Here is an 8,600-nt window from a genome sequence, read left to right as displayed (position 1 = left end):
TTTGTTGTTTGACAGGGTTTCTCTGTGTAGCTCTGGTTTAATTTTTAAAAGGGACAAAAGAGAGAGCAGGCAATCCTCTCTCCTCTCTCTCTCTCTCTCTCTCTCTCTCCCTCTCCCTCTCCCTGTCCCTCTCCCTCTCCCTCCCTCCCTCCCTTCTCTCTCTTCTCTCCGACTCTGGGTTCCAGACTTAATGCATCCACTTGGCGGACCCTGTCTTCTAGCCTGCTGCCAGAGCTTACAGCTATTCTCAACAATGCCCAGGCCCAGAATGACAGACTGCAGCCTGAAACTGAGCCAAAACAAACCCTTAAGTTGCTTCTTAAAGCTATTTGATCACAGCAACAAGATAGAAACACATTCCAGGCAGCGGTGGCACACCACTTTAATCCCAGCACTTGGGAGGCAGAGGCAGTGGATTTCTGAGTTCATGGACAGCCTGGTCTACAGAGTTCCAGGACAGTCTCGAAAGAAAAAGAGAAAAGAAAACACATTTGAGAAGGACCATAGTCGTATACCTTATATTTCCATACATTATTTTTTTTATTTTATTTACTTGTTTGTTTGTTTATTTATTTATTTTGTTTAGATTTAGACAGGGTTTCTCTGTGTAGTCCTGGCTGTCCTGGAACTCACTCCATAGACCAGGCTGACCTCGAACTCAGAAATCTGCTTGCCTCTGCCTCCCAAGTGCTGGAATTACAAGTGTGTGTCACCACCACCCGGCCATACATTATATTTAAATAGGATCTTTTTCTCTTTTGTTTGTTTTTGTTTTTTGAGACAGGGTTTCCCTGTGTAGCCCTGGGTGTCCTAGAACTCGATTTGCAGACCAAGCTGGCCTGAAAATCACAAAGATCCACCTGCCTCTGCCTTTTGGACACTACCAAACCTGAATGACGGGATTTTTTTTTTTAATGCAGGTCCCAGATGGTGCCCTTGAATTCCCTATTTAGCCAAGTCTGGCCTCAAATTCTGGGTCTTCCTCCTCCTCCCAGAGCATTGGGATTGTAAGCAGTACTACTACACCCAGCTAGTGTTCCCAGAGTTTCTCTTTGTAGCCCTTGGCTATCCTGGAATTTGCTCTGTAGACAGGCTGGCCTTGAACTCTTAGAGGTCTGCCAGCCTCTCCCTCCAGAACCATACAATTAAAGGAACTTGCCACCAATCGTTAATCTTTATTGTGCCTAATTTATACATTGTGTCATAGCTATGTATGTATGTAGAAGAAAAAAAAGAATATAGATAGGCCTAGTGGTACAGCAAGATTTTGAGTCTAGTTACTCTCAAGAATGGCGTTGGAAGGTTGAAAGGTTAAGATCTGCCTGGGCAACAGTCTCAAGATAAAAATAGAAGGGTGGGTGGGTGGTGCACTTCTTTAGTTCCAACACTTATGAACAGAGGCAGGAGGATCTCTGAAGTCTACGTATAGTCAGCCAGAACTACCTTGTGAGAACCTGTCTCCAATAAACCAAAAAATCAGAGACAACAAACTTAATTTCTTTCTACTACAGCGTCATTTTTTAAAAAAAAAATTAGCTGGGCGGTGGTGGTGCATGCCTTTAATCCCAGCACTTGGGAGGCAGAGGTAGGAGGATTTCTGAGTTTGAGGCCAGCCTGGTCTACAGAGTGAGTTCCAGGACAGCCAGGGCTATACAGAGAAATCCTGTCTCGAAAAAGCCAAAAAAAAAAAAAATTAGTATTTTAAAGTAATGTGCATGTGTGTTTCTGTGTCTGGTATACACATGTGCCAGTGCCCTCCCAAGGAGATGAGAGGCGTTAGATCCCTAGGAGCTGGAGTTACAGGCAGTTGTGAGCCATCTGATATGTGGGCTGGGAATCAGACTTTTCATCCTCAGCAGAAGCAGCGCTTCTGCTGTTCTTATCAGTGACCCAGCCCATCCGCAGCTTCTTTTGTTTTTGTTTTCTAAAGACTTTAGCTGCCTCCCTGGCAGCCTCAAATTCCTAATGTAGCAGAGGATGGCCTTGACCTGATTCTCTGGCTGGGCCTCCAAAGATTCTGAGTGTCAGCACAACCAGCTTTGGTAGGTGTTTTTGTTTTGTTTGGATCTGGGATTTCCACTATACCAGGCAATTCCCCTGCCTCATCCTGAGGACTGGGATTACTGCTGTATGTCCTTGCGCCCATCTCATGGTAGCTTCTCTTTTCCACCTAGCAAGGTTGGATAGGTGGAACCTTAAGAGTCCTCTTTTATCCCCACATTCCTAACTTTGCACCAGTCCCTGGCAAGTGTATGGGGCAATGATTTGGACAGCCAAAGGGGGCTATTGGTTCTTGAGCCTTACTCCTCTAGAAATAGAGGCTGGAGGACAAAGCCAGGCCAGGAGGGAAACTCCAGGGCTCCCTGTAAGAGCTGGCAATGTGCTTCATATTGGATAGAGTCCACCCCTTAGGTACAGATGACAGAAGAAAGAACTATGCCCTGAAAGGCAGAGGTTCTGTCACTGAGGTCAGTCCCCAGTCCTTGAATCTACAGCCTGTGATCCTCTTGCCCCTTAGACAATAGCATTATGGTTTTTTGTTTTGTTTTGTTTTGTTTTGTTTTGTTTTGTTTCATTTTTCTTTTTTGATTGTTTTGGTTTTTCCAGATAGGGTTTCTCTGTGTAGCCCTGACTGACCTGGAACTCTTCAGGTAGACTAGACTGGCCTCCGACTCTGAGACATAGCTGCATCTGCCTCCAGACCGCTGGGAGTGAAGGTGTACAGCCAGTCCCGCCTGCAGCCTCCGGCAGCCAGGGTTAGGATCAGAAGCTTGAGGCCCGTGCCTCTTGTGCTTTCCTCAGGAGACCTCCTTTCTCCTTTTTAGGACTTCATAATTGTTCAGCAATATGTACTCTTGATAATATTTTTTTGGAACTACTTCACAAAAGTAATATTTGGCCTTGGAGTTTAAGGCCTTTAATCCCAGCACAAGAGGCAGAGGCAAAAAGATCTCTCAGTTTGAAGCCAGCCTGGTCTACAGAGTGAGTTCCAGGACAGCCAAGAATACACAGAGAAACCCTGTCTTTAAAAAAAATCTTGCCGGGCAGTGGTGGTGCACGCCTGTAACCCCAGCACTCTGGGAGGCAGAGGCAGGCGGATTTCTGAGTTCGAGGCCAGCCTGATCTACAGAGTGAGTTCCAGGACAGCCAGGGCTATACAGAGAAACCCTGTCTCGAAAAAAACGGAAAAAAAAAAAATCTTGAGGAGGGGGGAAATCCGGAAAGGTTTTACCATTAGAAATATAAATGAGGATTATTTGGTTTTTGTTTTTTTTTTTTTGGTTTTTGGTTTTGGTTTTGGTTTGGTTTTTTTGTTTGTTTGTTTGTTTTTTTGAGACAGGGTTTCTCTGTGTAGCCCTGGCTGTCCTGGAATTCACTCTGTAGACCAGGCTGGCCTCAAATTCAGAAATCAGCCTGCCTCTGCCTCCCAAGTGCTGAGATTAAAGGTGTACACCACCACCGGCATAAATGAAGATTATATTCAATAAATAAAATTAAAAAAAAATCATGCTGGACAGTGGTGGCGCACACCTTTAATCCCAGCACTTGGGAGGCGGATTTCTGAGTTCGAGGCCAGCCTGGTCTACAGAGAGAGTTCCAGGACAGCCAGGGCTACACAGAGAAACCCTGGGGGGGGGGGGGGGGAAGGAAGGAAAGAAAGAAAAGAAGGAAGGAAGGAAGGAAGGAAGGAAGGAAGGAAGGAAGGAAAGAAAGAAAGAAAGAAAGAAAGAAAGAAAGAAAGAAAGAAAGAAAGAAAGAAAGAAAGAAAGAAAGAAAGCCGCTCTAAGGTACCGTCGAGAAGGCTTTTGTAGATATGAGGAGAGCACAACCAGAGGTGGCACCTGGAAGGGTTCAGAGTGAACAGGAACCTGAGGCAGGCCTGTGAGGAGAGGGGTGGTGAGAGGGGACAGCCAGGAGAGGAAAGGGTAGAGGAAAGGGGCAGGTAACCAAAATGGCTGGCGTAGATAGCAGAGGACAGGTGGGGAAGACCAGACCAGCCTCCGGGCTGCAGAAGTTTAGAGTAGGGGCACTGGTATGACAGTCAAATCTTGTAAGAAAAGAGACCGGGGGATGCTGGGAAAAGTTGGTGGCCAGGTTTGATTTAATATGTTAACTAAGCATGATAATAACATGTTAGAGTTAGCCTTTGTCCTTAGGTTGAGACCTAACTATTTTATTCTGCAAAAGAGGTGAAAGTTTTAGATCTTCATAATGAAGCCTTTGATACTCCACCTTGGAGTTTTCTGACCACAACAAAGGGATAAAGGCAGAGATAGTTTTTAAATTAATGACTAGTTGAACAAAGTAGTTTGGTATATGTGACAATGAGAGAAAGGTCAGGGTTGATCCCAGAACTAAGGAGGGAGATTCAAGAGAATGACAACTTGTAGAACAAATTACTCACATGCATACATCATACATATACACACACACATATCATACATACATCATATATAAATAATACACACATACATACATACATTAGACCTGCTGGTATAATCCTATCATCCCAGTCTGTCTGGATTACAGAGTGAATTCCAAGCGGCCTTGGCTATTTAGTGAGACACTGCCTTGCAAAAAAATTAAATAAAAAACATGAAGCAAATCTTGATGAGTTTGAGGATAGCCTGGTTGATACAGTTAATTCCAGACCAGCCAGGACTACACAGTGAAACTCTATCTCAAAGAATCAAATTAGCTAACTGGGCAGTGGTGGCACACGCCTGTAATCCAAGCACTCTGGGAGGCAGAGGCAGGCAGATTTCTGAGTTCAAGGCCAGCCTGGTCTACAGAGTGAGTTCCAGGACAGCCAGGGCTATACAGAGAAACCCTGTCTCAAAAAAAAACAAATCCAAAAAACCAATAATAAGAAGAAAAAGAATCAAATTAGCTAGCTTTGGTGCACCATGCCTTTAGTGCCAGAACTCTGGAGGCAAAAGCAGATAGATTAGCTTGAGGCCAGCCTGGTCTACTTACCAAATACCAGGTGTGCTAGGGCTATATCTTGAGATTCTGGCTCAAAATAACTTATCTTTGAGGAAGGAGAAAAAAGAGCGTTAGGATAGTAAAAGATTCAACTAGGCCACGGTACCAACAATGACCAAAAGAGAAGAAAGCCAGAGAAGGCTCAAGAGAAGGCTCAGTCCGAGTGTTTGTTACTCAACGTGAGGCCCTCAGTATGGATTCCCAGCAAGTACTTAAAAAAGGTGGCCCAGGCGGGCAGTGGTGGCGCACGCCTTTAATCCCAGCACTTGGGAGGCAGAGGCAGGCAGATTTCTGAGTTCAAGGCCAGCCTGGTTTACAGAGTGAATTCTGGACAGCCAGGGCTACACAGAGAAACCCTGTCTCGAAAAATCTCGTAGAAATAAAACAAAAGGGTGGCCCAGTGAATTTCCATATCCCAGGTACTGCGCTTCAGAGATGGGAGGAAACAGGCTTTCTGGCCAGCCAGTGTAGCTGAACCCATGAGCTCCAAGACGCGCGCGCAGGGGGTGGGGGGGTGGGGGGGAACACAATCAAATCAAATAGGACTAGCGCTTCCTGTGGACAAAACCAATTTCCCTCAGAAACACAACAGAATGCCTGCCCTCAGGAGCCCTTAGCCTTCCCACCCACCAGCGGCCGCAGAGCATCCCTAGATGTTGCAAAGTCACTATGGCTGCTTTCTACAGAGCATTTCCTGAACCACAACACCCAGAATCCCCTGCTGGAGATGGGGTTGCAGAGATTGGGCAACTTTTGGGGGACCGGCACCTTGTCTTCTGTGGCTTGAAGCCAATGCCATTCTCTGACTACAGTTTTGGCTCCTGGTGCCCCCTCCCTCACACCCACTCCTTGGAAACGCAGGGCAGGGGACTGAATCACTTGGTGTAGGAGGCCTGGCTTCTCTGGTCCTTCTGTTGTGTAAGGACAAATCACTATAGCAGCCCATGCATACATTTCCTGTGGGTGTTCTCCCTTTAAACCCTAACATAAAGGAAAGGTCAGTACCGGGGCTAACTAGTTGACATACTCCATGCTTCTGCAGCTGGGGCTCACTGACAAGTTAGGGAGCCTCCTCCTCCTCCTCCTCCTCCTCCTCCTTTCCCCCCACCCCCCCCTCCTCCTCTCCCCTCCCCCCCCTGCCCCCCACGGGCTCTAGCAGATGTTGGCCTCAGACTCACAGCCCTCTTGCTTCCACTTCCTCAGCAGAAGTGCAGGGACTTCCGGTGTTCAGCACCAACTTCACAGAGTTCTTCCAGCCACGCTGCTAAGAGGTAAATGTGGGCCGGGCAGTGGTGGCGCACGCCTGTAATCCCAGCACTTGGGAGGCAGAGGCAGGCGGATTTCTGAGTTCGAGGCCAGCCTGGTCTACAGAGTGAGTTCCAGGACAGCCAGGGCTACACAGAGAAACCCTGTCTCAAAAAACAAAACAAAACAAACAAACAAAAAAAAAGTGAATGTGGTTATCTTACAGAGCTGACTCTGTCTTGAAGAGTAACGCCTCCTAAGCTGGTGAGGTGGTGTCTTTCACACAGGTTTCATGTAGCCCAGTCTGGACCTAACATTTTGTTTCTTTGTGTTTTCCAGACAGGGTTTCTCTGTGTAGCCCTGGCTGGCCTGGAACTCACTCTGTAGACCAGGCTGGCCTCTGCCTCCCAATTGCTGGGATTAAAGGTGTGCGCCACCATACCTAGCTTGGCTTGCACTCCATTAACTTTTGTTTTGTTTTGTTTTGTTTTTTTGGATTTGGTTTTTTAGAGACAGGGTTTCTCTGTGTATCCCTGGCTGTCCTGGAACTCACTCTGTAGACCAGGCTGGCCTCGAGCTCAGAAATCCACCTGCCTCTGCCTCCCAGAGTGCTGGAATTACAGGCGTGGGCCACCACTGTCCGGCTCCCATTAACTTTTAAAAAAGAGTATTCAATTGTATCTTTTTCTGGAGTGTTGCATCAAAGTCTTATGACTGACTAAGCTGTGTGTCTGTGTTCTAGAGAGGACTTAGGGCTCTGGAGTACAGAGATGGCCTAGGAGCACCTGCAGAGGACCTTAGTTCAGCTCCAGACACCCGCCCTGTGGCTCACAACCATCCACCTGTAGTTCTAGTTCCAGAGGATCCAGTGGCCTTGCTGGTCTCCGTGGGCAGCAAGCATACAGATGGCGCACGGATATATATGCAGGCAAAACACTCATATGCATAAAATAAATAAATAAGTCATCCCCTTTCTGAGCTCTGGAAGGCTGCATCAAAGCATGTTAATAGTGGCTTTCTCTGGAGTCTTCAGACTTGCTTCAGAACAGCTCTTTCTCCTTCACTTGTCTAAAGTCAGCGCCTCCTGTTAGCCCACTCATTTGCAGGTCATTTGTGTACCCTGTGGGGATAAACTGCTTCTCTTGAGTCTTAAAGGTCTCCAGTGGCCCTTACAAACAGCAGTGCCCCTAGCTACCAGCAGAGTCTGGGGAGCACGGTATTCTTCTGAGAAGTTCTCACTCTCTTCTGATGACCTGGGGAAAATATTACCAAAGACTATGAGCTATGAACTGTTGCTATCCTTATGCATGTGACTCATCAGTGTATCTGTGCTTCCACATACAAAGAGCACACTTAGAAAACAATAAGAAAGAAAAAAGAAAAGAAAACAATAAGAATATACAAAACTGCCAGGCAGTGGTGGCACAAGTCTTTAATCCCAGCACTTGGGAGGCAGAGGCAGGCTGATCTCTGAGTTTGAAGCCAGCCTGGTCTACAGAGTGAGTTCTAGGACAGCCAGGGCTACACAGAGAAACCCTGTCTTAAAACACCAAAAAGAGAAAACTAATATCACTCCAGCTATTTAGGAGGCCACACAGTAAGACCGCAAGTCTAAGGACAGCCTGGCAAACAAACAAACAAACAAACAAACATCTCAAGGGGGAAAAAAAGAAAAGCAGACAAAGAAAACAGGAAGGAATAAAGCTTAATTCATAGAAACATTAGAGGATAGAAAGCACCAAAGTGGCATAGGCAGGACTCAGAAGCAGCTGTCCCCACCTTGAATGGTGAACAACAATAAATATAAGTTAAAATATGTTACTTGTTCCCAGAATATATTTATTCTGACACATGGAAATGAACTGCCTAATGTTCTAGATGTTATTGCAAGCTAGATGAAGTTTTCTCATAGATTTTAATCATATCCCATAGCGTTCAGAGGTTTCTGGCAGGAAGAACACAAATAGATGTTTTCATGAATTACCTGTGTCTCTTTATTCTAGAAGTCCTCAACTTCTAGACCTCTTTGGCAATCGTGACCTCTTTGGCAATCGTCAATCTCTAAAAAAGTATATTACGATTCATAACAGGAGCAAAATTAAAGTTTTGAATTAGCAAGGGAAATAATTTTATGGCTGGGGGTTTTACCATAATATGAGGAAGTGATTTAAAGAGTCGCACGGTTAGAAAGGCTAAGAAGCACACTGCACTGTTTAATTATGTCAAGAAGAATCTGAAAGTATTTGGATTGTCCTGGTTAGGTTTTTGTTTTTTGTTTTGTTTTACCAATTCTACACAAGCTAGAGGGAAGAGGGAACCTCACCTGAGAACATGTCCTCGCCAGATTGGCCCACAGGGCATATTCTTGA

This window comes from Apodemus sylvaticus, chromosome 2 (assembly GCF_947179515.1).
Source record: "Apodemus sylvaticus chromosome 2, mApoSyl1.1, whole genome shotgun sequence".
NCBI classification, from domain to species: domain Eukaryota; kingdom Metazoa; phylum Chordata; class Mammalia; order Rodentia; family Muridae; genus Apodemus; species Apodemus sylvaticus.
The sequence above is the reverse complement of the archived record's forward strand: the minus strand, read 5'-3'. Positions refer to the sequence as shown.